This window comes from Microcebus murinus, chromosome 6 (assembly GCF_040939455.1).
Source record: "Microcebus murinus isolate Inina chromosome 6, M.murinus_Inina_mat1.0, whole genome shotgun sequence".
In the NCBI taxonomy this organism is placed as follows: domain Eukaryota; kingdom Metazoa; phylum Chordata; class Mammalia; order Primates; family Cheirogaleidae; genus Microcebus; species Microcebus murinus.
In genome coordinates this window covers 50,864,860-50,887,020 of record NC_134109.1, presented here as the reverse complement: position 1 = coordinate 50,887,020, position 22,161 = coordinate 50,864,860, and positions in this window count along the sequence as shown.

Genomic DNA, 22,161 nt, shown 5'->3' with positions numbered 1-22,161 from the left:
AACCCAAGATTACCTAGTAGAAATTTGATAATATCTCACAACATTAACCAGCACACAAGTGACAGTGCTATGTCTCATTGCGATATTTTATATAAATCCTGGTAAAGGATTTTTACTATAGCCTATTTGCTGTTCTAATTACTTTCTCTATATTCAATCATTTATTTTACACAAAATCCTATTAGGTAGCAACTAATACTCTTATTTTGCAGAGAAAACTGATGCACAGAAAACAAGTAATTTGCTGAAGATGACAGAGCAAGTAAGTGACAGAGCTGAGATCTGGGCCCAAGGAGTGTATTCTTGAGCCATAAGAATATACTGTGTCACCATAGCATCTCTCTGATAGGAAGAGAAATATATGACTTCTAGCTGTGTAAATGTGCAGTTCTCACTTTATATTCTTTAGCAAATTGCATCTAAGACTACTTTAAAAGTTTTGCCACATAATCAGAGACATACACGCAGACATGAATAACAAATTCTCTTTTGACTTTAAATTACAAAAATAAATATAATTCAAATGATTGAATAATTTGAAGAAAGCCATTCTCACTGGAGTTAGGTGATATCTCATTGTGGTTTTGATTTGCATTTCTTTGATTAGAGACATTGAGCAATTTTTCATGTGTTTGTTGACCATTAGTCTATCTTCTTTTGAAAACTTTCTGTTCATGTCCCTTTCCTACTTTATAGTGTGTTGTTTAATTTTTTTCTTGCCGATTTGCTTAAGTTCTTTGTAGATTCTGGTTATTAGCCCTTTATTGGATAAATAGCATGCAAATATTTTCTCTCATTCTGTAAGTTGTCCATTTGCTCTATCGATAGTATCTTTGGCTGTGCAGAAACTTTTTAATTTGATAAGGTCCCATTTGTTTATTTTTGTTGTTACTATGGATGCCTTTGGGGTCTTCTTGATAAATTCTTTGCCTAGGCTGATGTCTATAAGAGTCTTTCCAACATTTTCTTCTAGAATTCTTATGGTTTCATGCCTTAGGTTTAAGTCTTTATCCATCCTGAGTTGATTTTTGTGAGAGGTGACAGGTATTGATCCTGTTTCAGTCTCCTACATGTGACTACCCAATTTTCCCAGCACCATTTATTGAATAGGGGTTCTTTACCCCAGTGTATCTGGGGTTTTATCTGCTTTGTCAAAGATCAGATGGCAATATGAAGATGGATTCATATCTGTGCTCTCTGTTCTGATCCATAGATTCATGTCTGTTTTTGTGTTAATACCATGCTGTTTTGGTTACTTCAGCCTTGAAGTATAGTTAAACAGATGCTGGTGAGGATGCAGAGAGACGTCCACTTACACACTATTGGTGGGACTCCAGATTAGTACAACTTCTACGGAAAGTAGTATAGAGATATATCAAAGAACTAAAAGTAGACCTACCATTTGATCCAGCAACTCCGCTATGAGGTATTTACCCAAAGGAAAAAAAAGACATTTTTATAAAAAAAAGATACTTACACTCAAATATTTACAGTGGCACAATTCACAATTGAAAAGATGTTGAATCTATCCAAATGCCCTTAAGTACATGAATGGATTAATTAAATATGGTATATGTCTATCATGGAGCACTACTATGCCATAAAAATGGTGATCTAGTATCTTTTGTAACAACCTGGATGGAACTGGAGGGTCCTTCTTCTTAGTGAAGTATCACAAGAACAGAAAAACACCACTATACTCAATACTAAGAGCTAATCGATAAACACTTACGTGTACATATGGAAGTAAAACTCAAGGGAAATCATGTAGGTGGGAGGGGTAAGGAGAGAATTGGTAAATTCACACCTAAGGGGTGCAAAACACACTAACTGGATGAAGGGCACACTTACAACTTTAACTCAAACTGTACAAAAGAAAATTATGTAACCAAAGCATGTGTACCCCGGTAATCTGAAATTTAAAAAAATAGTTTGAAGAATAAACAATCTAAATATGAAAATTTCACATCTTAATATTAGCTCTGTAAATAAGTCAAGATTCCCAGAGTTTACCCACTTAAACATAAAGCTTTGTACCAGTATGGTTATCATTGTGATAGCAATATTATAATGAAGAAAGCAGACAACATTTACTAAGTGATGCTTAGCAGTATGCATCCTGTATTTTCCTCTTGTATGCTGATTTTCTCACTTCTTACTTTGCTTCTAAGCATGATGTGCACATTCTTTTGTTTACCATATTATTCATATTTCCCAGATTGAACCCCTTAGGACAATTAATAACTAAGAATGCTTCTCCCCATTCAGTTCATTTATCCATTCTAATATACTTAAAGGTAGCATTGGATTTTCTTTATTTGAAGCTTCAGAGGAGAGAGACTAATGGAGCAATCAGACAAAAGGATACAAGCAGGTAGAAATCAAAGATTTCCTGTCATTAATTTATGACTATGTGAACTTATTTGTGTTCATTTTTAAGAGGAGTTTTACTAAGTGTCTTTCATCTTTTACAAAGCAGACATTAAGTGTATGAGAGGAAAATGACAGACAAAATGTAGTAATTGAACTGGCCAACCTATGTTCTCACCATCCCAAAGCCAGTTAATAGGATCCTAATATAAAAGGACCCAGCTGAGTGAAGACAAAAAATACAATTCCTGCACCTAATAACTTAAAACGTGAAAGTTTCATTCACTTATGTAATCTCCTTAAAACTTTAAATTAGAGAAAGCATCACAGTTGGGAGTAGGCATAGCAATCCTAGCATATTCAAGCAGAGACTATTGAAACCTTAAAAGTCTATGTATGACTTTTATGCTCCCCCTTCCCAGTTTTCTTTTAGTTTTTCAGGATACAGAATGTCTTGCAGAACTTGAGAATGAGTGGTTTCAAAATTCTTTTTGATCATTAGAGAAAAGTATAGCATCAGTTTTAAGTTCAATGCAAATGATTAGCACAATTGATAATGCTAGTGAATAGTGAAATCAATCAAAATAGTCGAACAATGTGTGAGACATTGCTTAAGAGTTGTGTAGGCTTCACCATACCAAATAGAGTACCACGTCATTGGTCACATTTTTCAATTTTCTTCCCATGATATTATAACATTACCTAATCCTAATTTCATGGTCTTTATATAGAAACTGTGGGGAAATAAACACAATATAGCAAGTTTATTCACGTTATTGAGGGTGGTGTATGTATTGACAAATTGGCCAACTTGCAATTTAGTGTGCACAAGGTGCTAATGTTTTTAATTGCAATGGCCAATGGATTCTGTAAAAAACTGTTAGGAATCTCTATTTTTAGACCTAATTTTGAAAAATGTCACCAGTAATTTACAAAACTATGTAATGCATTTATTTCTGTGTGTTTAAATTTATTTTTCTAATTCTCTTTTGCTCTGATACTATGTTTTTAATATTCCCTTTTCCCATATTTGACATTTCTGAGTGCCTAAATTTTACTTTAGCTTCATTATTCCTATCTTTGGCTGGCATAGAAAATATCTAATTCATTTAATTAGGGAATGTTGGAAAGTCATTGCATAGTGGGGAATTCTTTGAACATAAATGTTTTTTTGATATATTGTGGCTCTAAAATCTGTATTTAGAAAATCATTCTAAAATCCTAAACTTTTGGAAAGCTTTAAAAAATGAATAGGCAATAGGCTAATGTTTTCTTATATATCTACATAATCATGGCTGTTTCTGTTCACACATATTTGTCATTAGGTTTAGGTACATCATTACTGTCAGAATCTCTTTTCCTTTTAAAGGGATAATATGACTGCATTTATAACTTGAGCTCACGATGTTAATAGAAGACAGGATTTCATAGCTTGAAAGGTTAAAGACATGTAGGAACTTATAATGCCCAGAACCTATTTAGACTCTTTGGTGGGCATCATCTATAATGACATTTTCCCACCTGGAGGATCTCAAAGGCTAGCAATGGAGATAACCGATGGCAGAGCTCTCATTGACGGCTATCTTTCACTTGTTTTTTTAACCATTTCAGAAACATTCAGTACTTTGTTACACTGCTCTTCCAAGCCCATCGACATTGCAAGGCAATAGTAAGAAATAATTTACTAAAGATTTAGTAGGGAAATGAAGTCACATTGGCAATACATACCAGAAACTTAATAAATTTCCTTAGTAGGTATACATATTCCCTCCAGTGTTTTAGTTGTCCTGACTGCCTCATTTCTCCACTTTTTCCCTTTTATAGAGACTCTATGGATCTCCTTTATTGTCCTAATCAGGTTTGTCTAGCTACTCCATTTGGCAAAACACAAACTTCATAATAAGCAAAAGGGTAAATATAATACTTGTTGCCCCTCAATCACATTTGAAGGATCTCAGTGCAGCCAAGGTAACTTGTCTAAACAGTAATTCAACAAATTAAACTCATTGACTTAATGAATCATGAGCTACTAGGAGCTCAGATGAATATGCAATTAGATCTGCACTCTGTAAGATTTAATAAAACTAGTACCTTATGATCTGGATCTGAAGGATACATAGTGATCTTCCAGGGAGGTAATGTTGGAGGTATATTAATGATAGAAGAAGACAGCAGAAGCAGAGCATGAGGAATGAAAAGTGCATGCCTTGGAGGAACTTGTGGTTTGGTATGGTTAATTTATGACCATTGAAGATGTTAAAGTCAATTAATGTGGAGACCAGGCCTGAAGAATGCCTGAACAAAGCCAGCTAGGCCTCATAAGTGATCTTAACCTTACTTAGTTTGCAAACATAAAGAAAACTTAACTTGGGCTAATTCTTGTAAATGCTTTCATTAGAGAAAAATAAAACTTAAGGCTAACTAATCAGAAGCTGCCAACTAACTTATGGTTATATTAATAGGACTAGGGATATTCCAGCAAGGTAGACCAAATAAGACAACTATAATCAAATATTTTCTTTGTTTTAGATATGTGTTTGCCCTATAAAACCCTTCCTCTTGTGTTCCCTCAGCAGAGCTGCCAAACCACTTCCAGTTTGGAGCTGCCTGATTCATGAATTGCTATTTGCTCAAATAAATTCTTTAAAATTTTATTGTTCCTCAGTTTAGCTTTTAACTAGGGCAGGAGAGTGACTAAAGAGAGTCTTAAATGTCATACAGTGAAGTTCAGGTATTTCCTTCAGGTAATGGTGAGCCATAGTAAAGTTATTCCTAGCCTGATAGCTAGCTAACTAGATAAGTAAGCAAAATAAATACCAGTTATTAAATTTTTAAGAATTATTGTTAGTACTTATTTTATGTTTACTTATTTCATACGACTATATACTCATTTTTATAAAATTATTTTATACTTGTAGACTTGTAGTAGTTTATACTTTATTATGTTATAAAGTGAGTTATAATTATATTTATCATTCTTCTTTTTACTCATAAATGCTTCTTTCATATAATATCATTATATCACAATTACTACTCTTCATTTACTAAGATCAATGCAGTATAAATAACAGCTTCCAAACTCAGACATTTCCAAGTAGATATTAGGAATTAGAATGCTTTCATTATTTCCTGCATTTACTTATTTATTCATTAATGAGATATTTATTAAAGAATTACTGTGTGATTAACCCTGTTGTTAGCATAGCATGGTGCCTTTAAGTAAACACCTATTATAATTTGTAGAGCAAGAAACCAGATTGAATTACATAAGGAAATTGGTCAGATGCTGTAATCAACAAGAGGCTGAATCAGTGAGCTTGGTCAGAGTTTGCTGATGTCATTACCTCATGGAAGGCAAAAGATCGAATGACTGTTACAGCTATAAATATCAGGAAATTCTTCATTACTTAGGGGATATATTCAACATTTACATAATTAATGGATTACTGTTTTTACTTTTTTAAAAATTTAAATGTTTTTGGATTGCCTTTTAGATGAATTAGAGGTTAGTAATTGCATCAGTTCATTGTAGTGAACTCTAGTGTAGTAGCTCTAGTGTAGAGACATTGGATTTGAAATCAAAAGAAATGATTTTGTGTTCACGATTCACCATGTTGTATTGAGAGATTTTGTCTATAAATAATGGCAATCAAAATTCTTATTTCAAATGATTATTTTGAGAATTGCTTTGCAAAAGTATAAAGGACTATACATATTAAAGAATTTAATCAAAACAGTTATTAAATATTCTTAAAAGTGATAGGAAGAGGTGATAATTTCTATATGATTTTAAAAGTGAATTTTAAATATTTAAGATATTAGAAATATAAGAATAGCAAGACCAGTTATTTTCTTCTTTTTTTTTTCCTTCTTTAAAGGTGACTCAAAGTCTGTACTTTTTGGATCTGGATTTTTCTGTTTCATTATTTTAATTCAATAATCTATGCCTATAAAGCCACAATAATTCACATTTTTATTCATATGGTAATCTTAACAATTGGTAATAGTTATTGAGTATTTCCAGTGCACAATACAGTAATGATCTGCATGAAGCATTTCAATTCTTGAAGCTATTAGTAATAGAATTATTATAAAACCTCATTTTTAAGCCAAGAAAACCTAGAAGTTGAGGAACTTTCCTAAGTTCATGTAGCTAATAATTGGTATGATATAGAGATAGAATCAAGATTTGAGACCAAGGACGTTAACTCTAGTATCTAAGCTATTGAATGCTCTATTAAATAAAATTGTCAAAATCCTAAATTTTTACTAAAAATGAGTTTAATGTAATTTTAGTCTTATAGATATTAGGTAAAGATTGTGAATGAACCAAATTTGATTTTGTTGTCACATATCATGCTAAAGACTAAAAAATAAATATAGCATATCCCCTGTTCATCAAAAATTTTAAACTATTTTTCTGCCATGATGAGAAAAGGCCTTAAGCAAATGTTTGTCATCTTTATAGTTCATCTTCAAGGTTGTGCATTTTTTTTTTACCCTTGAGGATTTGCTAGAATGGCTTGTACAGTCCCATCAGCATCAAGTAACATCTGCCTCCCATCACCAATCTCCTGCTAGTTTCAAGAATTCAGAAGCAAAGGTTGAATGCATTTAGTAGACTGAACAGGTGCTCACAGGTACCACTAGTTATTTAGCATAACTAGATTCAGCCTTATTCAAGCCTGTGCACTAAAAGGTCATCCAACTGAAAGTCTTTCATCTGTTTTTATTATTCTTCTGCCCAGCATTGTTTTTCTATTTATACAGTGAGTTTATAACAAAAACAATTCTTTGGCCACTTGTGATAAAATGCTATTGCATTTTATCACATTTTATATCACATTTTATATAAAGTGATAGCATGACATTCATAGTTGTTTTAAAATTTAAATATTATAGGCTCCCTGAGTTATTTCGGAATGACAATTATAAAAGCAGAAATTTAGACATATTCTTCATGGTGTTTCCTATCATTAGTGTTTCCTATCATGATATAGATAAAAATAATATTTTAAGTTTTTAAGAATGTCAGAACAATGCTGATAAACTTTGCCTAGAAGTCTATGGTTTTAACTATATTACATATTGATTCATTCATTCATAATTCTCAATTATGTATTCTATACCTGCTATAGTTAATGAAATATAATGGTGATCTAGTAATGCACAAAGTAGACCTGATTTCATTCTGGAGAGGCAACAAATATTAACCTGAATGCTACATAACTAATATGAGTATTATAATTATGACATATATTTTAAAGGAGAAGTACACAGTACTAAATGCTTATAAAATTAAATATTTGCACCAGTAAAACAAAGTAAGTACAATTATACCAATAAGTTTAAATACTGGTTATGAATGCCTACCAGATAGTAACTAAGAGACACAATCAATTCACTTAGTAAAATTCATATTTATGCCAAGAAGTAAATAAAACTGGTCATAACTCCTATTAGCTTATAGTCTGAGGGTAGAGACAGAAGAGTAAACAGATACTGGTAAAGTAGCATGGTAAACATTATGGTGGGGAAGAAGATGAGGCCTGAAAGCCTAAAGAAGGTTCCCTCACACACACTGAGGGCCTGGGAAGACACACACTGACTTTGCATCTAAGACCAAGGAGACTTGGAGTTCCCAACTATATATTTATATCTTACAACTAAGAACTTACTAGCAGAATTACTTAATCTGTATATATCAGAATTACTTAATCTGTATATATCATACTAAAATTATATGTGTCATGGTTGATAACATATAATTTTAAACCCTGCATATGTGAAAAACTACAATAAACAAAGGGGGCAAAAAGCTTTGAAAAAACATTTGTAACATACAGACAGGTAACAAGTTATCGACATTAGTATATACAAAGCTCTGTATGAAGCAATACAAAGAAGAATACTCAATTGAAAAAAATAGAAGACACAAAATAGCATTTTAAATTATAAATACAAATGGCCAGCTGAGATGTGTAAATGTCAAGCTTAATAGGAATAATAGACATATGAGTAAAGCAAGATACTACATAGGCAGAGATATTTTTTAAAGTTTGAAGTCAATATTGGTGAGAGTAAGTAAAGAAACACTCTTCAGCCTTGTTGGTAAGAGTGAAAATAAAGTGAAAATTTGGGAGTATTTTGTTAAAGTATACGGAGAGCTAAAAATATATGTATTCTTTTGACCTAGGAATTCTAATGTTTGAAATTTATCTTAAGAGAAGTGATTGGAGAATTGGACAAAGATTTAGGTTTACTTATAATATTTATATAAAAAATAATTAAAATATAAATGTCTTGTTACATTAGATTGGTAAATAAAATTTGGAATATACAGTGGAATACTCTTAAGCTATTACAGTTATTATGTACATATGTCTTTAGCACATAGAAGTGAACCAAATTCCAAAAATAATATTCCATTTTAAAAACATAGCATATTCATATGCATAAAATATGAAGCTTATACTCTAAAATATAAGTAGCATAGTAGAATTATAGATGATTATTCTTAACTTCTCTTTCGTGTTCTGCTTGTTCAACAGTGACTATGTATTGCTTCTATAATAAAGACATGCATACAAATGAAAGTTTTAAAAAGACTGAAAATTCCAAAACAAGTTTTACCCCCTTAAGTTTGATGTGGATTGTAACTTAAAAGACCAATGGAATTTTGAAGATAATCAAATATCTACCTAAAATATAATATTGCTTCATTTATAAAATTCTAGGAGGAATTTACTTTTGAAAGCACTACAATATAAAACATTAGGAAAATTAGGAGTCATAGAAGAAAGTGAAATATGGTCATTAATAAGAGGAACAAGGAAACATAAATATGTACAAATACAAACGAAAGACCTATGTAATCATAGTTTTAGATAGATTAATATGTTTGTATGTACAAACACAAATTTTGAAAGTCTATGGAACCTATTGTAGATAAATTAGTGAAGTATAACTTTTATTTAATGGTGGATCTTACAGAGTTTTAAATTATAAGGATATTATAGTGAATACAGAGAAGTATTTTAGTAGAGGAGATATTCTATATTAGGTTTATAACGAAACTAAAGCATGAGCTTCCACCTGGCTTGGTTAATTGCCTGGGATACCTCAGTAAAGTCGAAGATCTGTTTTGTTGAAGTGTTTCTTACTGTTGTACCCTTAATATATTGTCCCCATCACATGATCAAATGTTGACTTTGTCCTGTGAGATAGGCAGGGTATTTACTCTTACTCTTTTAGAAATGTAGAATCTGGAGCTCAGGAATAATGATAAGCTCAAGAGACAAGTTTTAAAATTATTTTCATTCCAAATCCATGCACTTTTCTTTTCCCCCCCATTCTAGTAAAAGATAACCAGCAAGTAGTTAATAAGAAAGGTCCACAAATACCTTGGACCACAAGATAGAGTGGTAAAGAAGATTTAAGAGGGAATAATAGTGAAGAATTTTGAAGTTTATATCACAATTTTAATTTGAATTAACACCTCTGCATTCCTCTAGGAATAGAATCTCTTGAGCAGGATGCTACTAGCTATTAAATTATATGTAGATGCCACTGGAAGTTGAAGGTCAATAAAGAGGCATCTAAGTCTGTTGAGACATAAGATTCATACATAGCATACTCAAGAAATGGTTTTTCCTATTTTGAGAAAGTATTTGTAGAAGGAGAATTGATAAGATTCCCAGTAGTCTACTTTATTACCTTAACAGTCTTGTAGTCAGAATTTATTTTCTTATTCTTATTTATTTACTTATGTACTTATTACACAACTCTAAGCCTGCTGATGAAAAGAAAATATAACATTTATCATTAATTTTTGCCAAGCACTTGCTTAGCTCTTTCCATTTACTTTCTCAAATAACCCACCCGACAATATTGTGAACGAGGTATGTTATTATTCCTGCTTTCTAAATAACATTTATGCCTGAGGGTTTAAATAATTTTTCTAAAATTATTTAATTGATACATGATAAATGGAAATTTGAATAGGGTTATCTGATTACAAAGTCCACTGACACGAGAACACTTCTTTATCCTTACATATATTTTGTGGCATTAGGAATTAGTTGTGAAACACATTTTTGATCAGCATTTATTTTTTGAGGATATTAAAAATTTACTGTCTTTCTTTAAATGGAACAATCCACTCTCTTTAAGTTGAATTTGAATATAAAACAATGACATAATTTACCATATTTATATCTATATAGTTCCTGAGAGTTCTTCTCACCTCTAACTGCTTATTATGTCTTATAATTTTGAGCACTGTAACTAGCAAATATATTTTATATAGATCATATATATATATCATTTGTATATACTTAATATTGAAAAATAAAAAGTTATTTGATTGCTTTCCCACAGTAACTAAAATTTTGTGTCAAACAAGGAAAAAAGATTAGAAAGAGAAGCTGGAAATGGTGAAGAAAATAATCTTTTTAAATATAGAGTATATGTTTGTTTTTCTAATTTACTTGAAAGTTTAAATAAACATATGCCTTCATAGCAGTACTGAGATGCTATAGATTTTCAAAGCAGACTTCCAAAAATCTGAATGCATTAAACATAACTGTCTACATGACTAAATATCTGTGTTTTTAAACTGGGTGTGACAATTGTGTATTATATAATGCTTCTCCACAGTAATATTATACATACTGTAAGCTAGGTACTAACAGGAAGGAAGCACATTCATTTTCATTTACAAGACTAGAATTCCATTAAAGTAAACATTTTCTTTCACCAGGGTACATTTTATTTTTTATTTGAAGATAAGACACTGTGACTTTATCACACGTAGTTCAATAAAGGCAGGATTTCTTAAAAGCATAATTTGAAGTTACATAATGGTGTACAAGTACTTTGCCAATTTTTTTAAAAAAATGTAGTTGTGACACTTTACACATCCTTTTATAGAATATGCTTTTTGAAAATTATTTCACCATGGTAAGAACACTTAACATGAGATCTGTCCTTTCAAAAATTAAGTGTATAATACATTATTGTTGACCATATGTACAGAATATGTTTCTGAAGTACTACATCTCGGTCTTAAAAGTTATTTCAGAATTTAGAAATATGCATATCATGCATTTTCCCCAAATTATTAAATGTTACACAGAATGTAATCTGTACCAAAATCCCTTCATATATTCTTGTGTTACATTCTCAGGATATTAGGTACTGACATCTTCCATACATTGCTCCCTTATGTAAACACATTTTCTTATCCTGAATATGATGATTAGTGATATTGGTTAACCATGAGATTTATTAAATTCCAATTTTAATTTAGTTTTCTTTATACATTTTGTATACTAGGTGTTATGGAATGTTGACCTATTCTGAGATATTGAGTCCATAGAACAAATCCATGAATTTGGCTAGAAATGAGAATGTTTCCTTGAATATATTAATGGGCAAAAAGTTTAGTATAAAATATTCTATATGGTCTGGAACATTCAATGAAACAGAAATATTTATTTCAAAAGCAAAATATGCTCATCTGCTGCAAATATAGCCTCTTTAAATGATAAATATAAATATGAGAAATGCAAAAGCAACGTTTACAACTTCTACTCCAGCATTAGTCTCTAGGAGTCACCTCTTCCTCCTACAGGTCATACGTTTCTTAAAAGTAGGTAAACTATTTAGTGTATTGGTTTGTTTGATCATGAAAAATCCCTTTACAAAATAATGAAGCCTAGTTGTTGCATAGCATACAGAATATAGTGATACATAAGAGTAAGTAAATAACTGATGTAAGGGATAATTCACAGTAGGTAATGGCACTGTCTGTTATCACCTAGAAAATAATAATGACGATATAAGAATTTCCATACTGGGCCTAGAAACATAACCTAATATGTCCTTTAGTAACTTATTTTTACCCCTCCATTTAAGCAGCCAAAGTGGTATCAACTAAGTCATGTTTCCATAACCCCAACTGCACTCATGCAGAATCAGGCACAGTTGACTCTGAGTATATAGCATGTCTCTAAGATCAAATACTTTTGCAAAATTAAAGCACTTCCTTTACATCCCCCCTCCACGTCTTTTCCTTTACTGAGAGAAATTGTAGACATGACTGGAAGAGTTCCAAGAAGGTGGTGGCAGTTTTAGATAGATCAGAATGGTTTAATTGAAAAAAGACTAAAATATTTGGCTACATTTAACTTAGATAATAATATCAGGGAAATTTATCAATGATTTCAAATGCATTGTGGACAATATTTTTAATTTATGATAAATATTCATGTATATGAGTATTTACTTGTCAATTTATTATTTGGTCATAGTACTATCTTTTCTATGAAGCAATTGATACTAAACAATGAAGACAGAAGTAGTACTGACATCATAAACCTATTTAGTGGATAGTTTGATTCTACTAAATAAGACATTAAGTTACATCCATGACCTAAAATGAGGCATATCAATGTTTGTACTATTTAATCATTTCTACTTTATATCATTCCAGTTTTCTATTTAGATAAAGATGATCACCATAGGGTGACTCCAATATATGAATATTACAATTTGTGAAGAATAAGTGAAGAAAATATCACAAACTTTCCATTAATTATAGCAAGAACTTTGTATCATAACAATGATACAGGTCTTAAGAATACTTGGCTGTCAATTATTAATTCTGATAAGCTATTTTGGTCCTATGACTGGAAAGGAAAAGGCAACACTACACAGGTTGGCAGCATTTGAAAATGGAGAGTAAGAGATGCTCAAGGTTGTAATAGACTTCTGAAAAGAAAAATACATGTTGAGGAGTTATTTTAGTGATTTAATGATTTGACTTATCCATTTACTGTATAAAACTGAGTCTTATATAGTTGCCACCCCAATATCCATCTGCCCTTCATCCTTACTAGTAAAATAACAATTTTGGGTTGGGGGCACCAATTTTGCCTTGGTAGAAAACATTTTCTAATCTCTTGCAGATTAGCTGGCCATGTGACATAATTAGAATCAACAAGCTGAAGGTTGATGTTATTGAGGAGGGCTTAGTATTTCAAGAGATATCATCAAAAAGGTGAAAAGATAGCCTAAAAATTGGGGAAAAAATTACAGATTAGATATATGATAAGGGATTTATATTGAGAATATATAAAGAACACTTACAACTTAACCAAAAGGCAAATTACCCAATTAAAAATGAACAAAGGATTTGAGTAGACATTTTTTTCAAAGAATGTATACAAAAAACAAGCACATGAAAAGATACCCACCATCACTATTAGGGAAATGTGAGTCTAAACAACAATGAAATATCACTTCACACCTACTATGGAGGCTATAATAAAGAAGGCAGATAATAACAATTGTCAGGGATATAAAGAAATTGGTGCTCTTGTGCATTGCCATTGCTGGTGGGAATGTAAAATGGTGCAGCCATATAGGAAAACATTTTACAGGTTCTCAGAAAGTTAGAGTTACTATATGACCCAGCAATTTCACTCTTATTGGTTTCAATTATGTTGCATAAATACCTATCTCCACATAAAAATTTGTGTACACATTTTTCTAGCTGTATGTTTTATAACCATTCTGCAGAAGCAGATGTACCACCACCTAAAATTTTGTTTGAAGTTGAGACTGATGATGATACACACAGACTGAGAAAATGTGAAAAGGTTTATCACTAACATTATGAAGCTTCGGGGGATGATCAGGATGGCTCTCAAATAAGTCCAAAAATGGCTTGAAAGAGCTTGGAAAGGAGACTGGCTTAGCGGATTTTTTGGTTGGTGGGGGGTGGAACTGGGGTGAGAGTTTCTGTGCATGGCTTGAAATTTACATTGTCACCAAAGGAAAGAGCACCTGAGATTTTTTTATTAACTTTCCCATTGTGGAGCAGAAGGAAAAGAAGGAGGGGTGAGAATTAGAAAGTATCAAATATCAAATAATGGAGTCATAACTTTATTACACTGTATTGTTTATAACAGCCAAAAAGTGGAATAACCTGCATGTTCATCAACTGTACTACATACACAAAATATGGTATATTCATATAATGGAATATTATGTGGCAACAAAATAGTACTGATATATGCTACAACCTGGAAGTCTCCTGAAAATATTATGCTGAAAGAAAAAAATTAGTGACAGAAAACTATGTAATGCATGATTCCATTTACATAAAATGTCTAGTTTAGACAACTCTGTCAGGACTAAAAATAATTGCTTAGAGCTGAGGAGTGGATTGGAAGTAAACAGGAAGTAAGTGCTAATGGGTACAGGATTTATCTTTGGGGTGCTTAAGGTATTCTACCAAAATCTAAATATTAATTCGATTATGTTATTATCATGTTGCTCTTAGTTCAGGTAAATTTTCTGTTCCTCAATATTCTTTTTGCAAAATTGCCCTGTTTTCTTCATTGTCCTATTGTGATAATAATACATATAAAATACATATAACATTTAATTGAAAAATATAAAAGATTATTGTTTAGATTGTTTGATTTTATAAATTCATGAGTAAAATAACAATTAGAGCTCTCTGTTGTACTTTGTTGCCATATTACACCAGTAACTTACTATGCATTTTATTTATGTAATTTTGTTCTCACAAAAACCTTGCAAAATCAGGATTTAATGTTTTTACAACTAAGGAGATTGGCATTTGGGGAGATTAAGTACTTAAGATGGTGTTGAAACATTTGTCCATCTAAAGTCCATATTTTTCCATATATAATACTGCTTCTTATACAAAGGTTAATTGTTTTTTAGACTTTTCTTCATCTACAAACAAGCAAATTTCCAAATGTGGCACATGAATGCTCTGAGTAAAATATGAGGTTATAAATAGCTTCGTTAAATTGCACGTCAACAAGATGTTTAGAATTTCATACTGCCAGATTTCAGATTTTATCTGTTTTTAATTCACACCAAATGAAAACATGACTTTGATAGCCTCTGTAAAACATGTCATGTGCAAAAATAAAATGGTAGAGCAACATGAAATGAATTCACTTCAGAGGATTTTATGAACCATCAACTCAGCTTTCAGTTTGCTCATGATGGGAGATGGATGTAATAGGTAAAAAATCAAAACCTTAGATTGATTCTCTTGGTCACATAATGGGCAGGCAAATACAGGACTAACAGTATAGGAAATTTCATAGGAAGTTAAATAGTGTTGAAATCATTCATGCTTAGAGCATAGATGTTTAGAAAATATTGATATATAAAATATTATAAAACACTTAAAATTGATTCTCAAAGAAAAATTAAGAATATCTGAAAAATATCCTAAATCAAATGAAAATATCTTTTGACTTCACTCTAGGTCAGAAACACATTTGGAATAATATAATGTGATTGTTTCAATGATAATATTTACCTTGTCTGGCAAAACAAATGTCTTTTACTTTATGAATTAACTATTTTTTAAGTGGAAGAAAAGGATTGTTTATTGGTAGCCTATAAATTCAGAGTCAGGTATGATGGTGATGCCAAACAAATATAGCTTGGCCACGGGGGTGGCTGAGATAGTGATACCTTTGCTTTCTGATGGTTCAATGCACCCAATCTTTTTTCCATACACAAAATTATTTAAAATATTACTTAAATTTACATTCAGGATATTTCTATAAGGTATATATGAAACACAAATGGATTTCATACTTAGATTTGGGTCCCATCCCCCACATATCTCATTATGTATATACAAATATTCCAAAATCTGAAAAAAATCTAAAATCTAAAACACTCCTGGTCCCAAGCATTTTGGATAAGATATACTCAATTAATATTAGGGGAGAGGGAGAAAAAAATAAAAACAAAAACAAAAAGCAAAAAAAAAAAAAAAAAACAAAGGAAAACTAAAACATTTTACCTCTCTGAATCTCAATTTCTCAATTTTCTCACCTTCAATATGATAGTACCTACTTCCAAGGGTCCTTGTAAGCAGTTATTATATAGAAAGTTCTTAGAACAATGCATGACACATAATGTAGATGCAATAAATATTAGTTGGCATTAAAGTATTCAAGAAGAGTACCATGCATTAACTATTGAACAAGTGGATTAAGAGCAAACACACCTGAATCCAGGTGTTTATTGCAGCACAATTCACAATTGCGAAGATATAGAATCAACCTAAGTGCCCATCAACTGAAGAGTGGATAAAGGAAAGGTGGTATGTGTATGCCATTGAGTACTACTCAGCCATAAAAAGAAATATCTTTTGCAGCAATTTGTATGGAACTTGAGACCGTTATCCTAAAAGAAGTATCTCAGGAATGGAAAAACAAACACCACATTTTCGCACTAATAAGTGGGAGCTAAAAAATAGGTACACATAAGCATAAAGAGACATAAAGGACATTGGAAACTAAGAAGAGGGAGTGAGGGTTAAAAACTTACCTGTTGGGTATAACAAAAACTGTCTTGATGAGCACACTGAAAGCTCTGACTTCAGCATTCTACAGTGTATCAATGTAACAAGAACATTTGTACCCCTTTAATATATTGAAATAAAAAATAAAGTGACAGATATAGTAATTACCCTAATTTAATCATTATACAATGTAAACTTACATTGAAACATCACACTGTACCCATATGTATATTATGCATCAATTATGCAGTTAAAAAATTAATAAAATATAAAATGACTTCTTTTCCTTTGGGTAGATACCCAGTAGTGGGATTGCTGGATTGAATGATAGGTCTACTTTTAGCTCTTTGAGGAATCTCCATACTGTTTTCCATAGATGTTGGACTAATTTATATTCCTACCAACAGCATATAAGCGTTACCTTTACAATGCATCTGTGCTGACATCTATTGTTTCTTGAGTTTTAAATAATGGTCATTGTGACAGGGATAAGGTAGTATCTCATTGTGGCTTTAAATTGCATTTCCCTGATTATTGTTGTTTCTAACTTTGGGCTATTACAATTAAAGTTGCTATGTGCATTCACATGAAAGGTCTTTTTGTGGACATGTGTAGAATCATTGAGATGCATAATAAGTATAAATTTAGTTGTTTTATAAAATGCCATAAAACTTTTCAAAATAGTTGTAGCATTTTACATTATAGAAGAGGATATTTCTAGTTGCCTTGTATCATTAAAAATACTTATTGTCAAGCTACTTAATTTTAGCCTTTCTAATATGCACATATTTACATCTTATAGTTTTTACTATTTCCTTGAAAGCTGATGAACATATTTTTATGTACCATTGGCTTTTTATAGTTGTTCACATTCAAGGTCTGTTTCAATCATTACTCTTTAAAAATACATTTTTTTCTTTTCAAAATTCATTACTAAGAGTTCTTTATATATTCTAGATACAAGTCCTTTATCATGCGTATATATTGCAAGTATTTTGTCCCATTCTGTAGCTTGCCTTTTCATTTTCTTAACTAACTTTTGAAGAAAGTTTTACTATTTGTTGTCGTGGCCCATTTACAGGACGGAGGATGAACACAGAACATAAAACACAAACACACAGAACACAAAGAAAAACGTGGACACACATACAAATGGTGACTCGAGTACCAATACACCGGGTCAGTTTTATTTTTATACTCTAAAAAATTAAAGTTAGTTCCTTGTATGTAACCGCCCAGGCATTGCAGCAATGGCCATAAATTCCAGAATAGCCTTAGGGAAGCAGACATCCCCTGACTCAGAATCTGAAGGTGGTTGCTCTAGGCACTAGGCATAGATAAAGGACCGAGATTAGCAAGGATGGGCAAGGTGAGCCACAGGGGGCATTTCTCATCCCCTGCTTCTCTTAGGGTGACCCCCTAAAATCTTCAGCTGAACCCCGGCGACTGTGCCTGGCTTAGGTCGCCCCTCCCTTGAGGGGTCTTATCCGTCATTGACTAACCAGCCATCTTATGGGGTGTACGGGCAATCACAGGAACAATATGTTTATCGTGTGGCCTCCAGATCCCCAATGCCGTGGGGTGGGGCCGCTCTTGCTACTTGTAGCTCAGGTCCTTTGTTATGCCTCTAGTCAACACCTTTGTTTATCACAGGAAGCCTGTCTGGAACAGATTACTTTCAAATGCTCTGGGCAGAACAGGTATATTACTCACTAACTTTAATTCTTAAACTAGGAAAATATATGTCAGTCCCCTACAATTTGTGAAGTACAATTTCTCAATTTCTTATTGTATTTCTTTGGGTTCCTATCTAAGAAATCTTTGTATAATCCAAGATTACAAACATTTTCTTTGTTTTCTCATAGAATTTTTTATAATTTACCATTTCAATTCACAAATGTTTGAAGTTAACTTTTGTATATGGCATGAGGCAAGGATTTATTTATTTATTTCATATCTATGCTTATTTGTTTCAGTACTACTTGTTAAAAAGACTATAATTTCCTTGCTCATTGAACTTCGTATTTTTGGACTGTTTTCTATCCATTGAGATATCTATCTCTATATATTTCTTCATGCAGATGCCACATTGTTGTGAATGCTATAGCTATATTGAAAGTCTTGATATTCATTTGAGACCTCCAACTTGTTCAATTTAAAAAAAATTGTTTGGTTATTCTAGATCTTTTGTATTTCCTATTTCCTATAAAATTCAGTATCAACTTGTCAATTTCTAAAGTAGATCTGCTCAGATTTTCATTATTTGGGCTGTATTTGTATAAACAAATTTTGGGAAAATTGAACTTTAATCAATATTTTTTTTTTTTTTTGAGATAGAGTCTCACTCTGTTGCTTAGACTAGTGTGTGGTGGGGTTAGCCTGGCTCACAGCAACCTCAAACTCATGGGCTCAAGTGATCATCTTGCCTCAGTCTCTCGAGTAGCTGGGACAACAGGCACATGCCACCATGCCTGGCTAATTTTTTCTATGTATTTTTAGTTGGCCAGTTAATTTCTTTCTATTTATACTAGAGATGGGGTTTCACTCTTGCTCAGGCTCTGGTTTTGAACTCCTGACCTTGAGCGATCCTTCTGCTTTGGCCTCCCAGAGTGCTAGGATTATAGATATGAGCCACTGTGCCCAGCCAATATTGATTCCTTTTATTCCTAAACATAGTATATCTATTTATTTTTTAAAAGTCCTGATAATTTTTTAATAAAATATTTTATAGTTCCCATTGAAACAGATCTTTGTATATATTAAAAATATATCCTTTAGTACTTAATATTTTTGGATACTTTAGTAACAGCCATGGATATTTAACTTTTAAATTTCTAATTGGTCTTTGCTAATATATAGAAATAATTGATTTTTGTATATTGACCTTATATCCAGTGAGCTTATTAAACTCATTTATTGGCTTTAGTAGGTTTTTTGTAGATTCTTTGGGATTTTCTAGGTAAGCCATTATATGGTCTGCAAATGGAGCTTTACTTTCTCCATTTTAATTTTATTTCATTGTTTATCTCTTGAAAAACCTTGTATTTTGGAACTATTTATTATGTTAATATTTTTTGAGATATATGTATCAGATTAAGAAAGATTTCTTGGCAGGGCACAGCAGCTCACGCCTATAATCCTAGAACTCTGGGAGGCGGAGGCAGGAGGATTGCCCGAGGTTAGGAGTTCAAAACCAGCCTGAGCAAGAGTGAGATCCCGTCTCTACTATAAATAGAAAGAAATTAATTGGCCAACTAATATATATAGAAAAAATTAGCCAGGCATGGTGGTGCATGCCTGTAGTCCCAGCTACTCAGGAGGCTGACACAGTAGGATCGCTTGAGCCCAGGAGTTTGAGGTTGCTGTGAGCGAGACTGACTCCACGACACTCACTCTAGCCTGGGCAACAAAGTGAGACTCTGTCTAAAAAAAAAAAAAACAAAAAAAACCCCCACAGATTTCTTCAATTCTCATGTGCTAAAGCTTTTACCATGGATAGCTTTCAATTTTTTTTAATATTTAAAAGCACATATTTTAATATTTGATTTTGCCCTCTTACATTTGTTAATATGATGAATTACATGGATTTGTTTTTGAATGTAAAAACTACCTTCCATTCTTTGTATAATTTTTCTGGTCAGATAGCATTTTTATTTTGTGGATTCTTTTGCTAAAATTTTGTTAAGGATTTTGCCTTCATTGTGGAGAATAGGTTCATCATACATAATATTTGTTATAGACCTTTTATTTTTCCTGCATTTGAAATGTTGTTTTCTATTGGTTTTGGCCTCTATCCTTTCTAATGTCAACCTCATTATACATTTGGTTCCCCTGTGTTTTTATCAGGATATTTTTAATCAGTTCTTTTTGTTGGATTATTTACAAATTTAATTGAAATAATATATACTGAGGGAAACAGTTCTTTTTCATAAATCTTTATGACAACATTTAAATTTGTTTTAGAATAAGTTGTAATAAACTTCTAGCAATATAATTTGGGCCGTTAACATTTTAAAACTGTATTACAAAAGGCAGAAAGTGACTTGTCAGCCATGCTACATGTATAAGAGGGTTTTTATGCATGCTCGCAAAAGACCACATTTTATTTTACTTTATCTTTTCAATTATAAGTGATTATTTTAGCTCTTAGGTGATTAACAAAGTTTAAATGTTTTAGACAAGCTAATTTTTTATATTTTTAGTTTTGAATTTTTCTCTCCATAGGTTTTGGCCATTTTTCCACTGAGAAATCATATTTCTGATCATTCTGGAATGTATTTATTTGTATATTAAAGATAAGTATCTTTTCAATTATACATGCAGCAAATACTTTCCTCATTTTGTTGTGTTTCCTTTTGCTTATATTATTCCAAAATCTCACATTTGAAACAGTAAAACCTATCAAATTTTTTATTCATACATGGTTTACTTTGCTTTTATGCTTACAACATAAATATTAGTAAATATAAATATTTATATATATTGTTCTAGTTTTATATATATATATATATATTAGTTGACTTCTTAATTTCTCTAAAAATTTGTTTTGCTGTTGTTTCCTGGCATCTTTGAATAATTGAATTTTTCTCAGCTTGAGGTCTTAGCTCTTCAACAAGTCTGTCCTTGACCTGCCCCCTCTGTTTCTCCAGGTTCTTTCAATCTGCCTTGTGAAGTCCCTTTGAAATACTTTTTACACACAGAAATGTTCTTGATTATTTTTCTATTTATTTATACATTGTTGGTCTCCTTCACTAAAATATAAGTTTCATAAAGGCAAGGATCTTTTATGTTTTATTTTTTCTGTATTATTTTAGCTGTGTAACTATCTTGCACACAGTAGAAATGGAAATATATTTGTTGAATGAATAATTTATTATACCAACTATTGTGGCTTTAAGTTTTTTATTAACTGGGAGCATCAAATACTTTTCCTTTTTCAATATTTCTTCAGTATTGTGAGATTATAAAACAAGACTACTTTTATAATCAACCACTGTCAATTTATCAAAAAAGTAGTTTTATTTATTTATCAAAATCATCTTAAAAACTAAACAAAAAATGCATGTCTAACGTGAGACTTAGAGACATAGGAAAAAAAGGACTTTCACAGATACTTATCAGGATAAGAGATAGAAAAAAATTAAATGCCAACAGTATTCTAGAACAAATAACCACAATGAACTTCTCTCATCCATTTGTTCTATTTCTTTAACTGTTTATCGTCCTACCGGATTTTGGTTGAACACTATCCTTTCATAATATCATCTGCTTCTTAACTCAAAAGAGTTCTGGGAATCATGAATCATTCTTTGGCACAATGTACTCATGGTATGATGTCAGTTTGCGCTGGGGCCTCTAATATGCAAGATTTTTAAAATTTATAGCAGAAGAGGTAAGAATATTCCACATGAGCCTTTCTA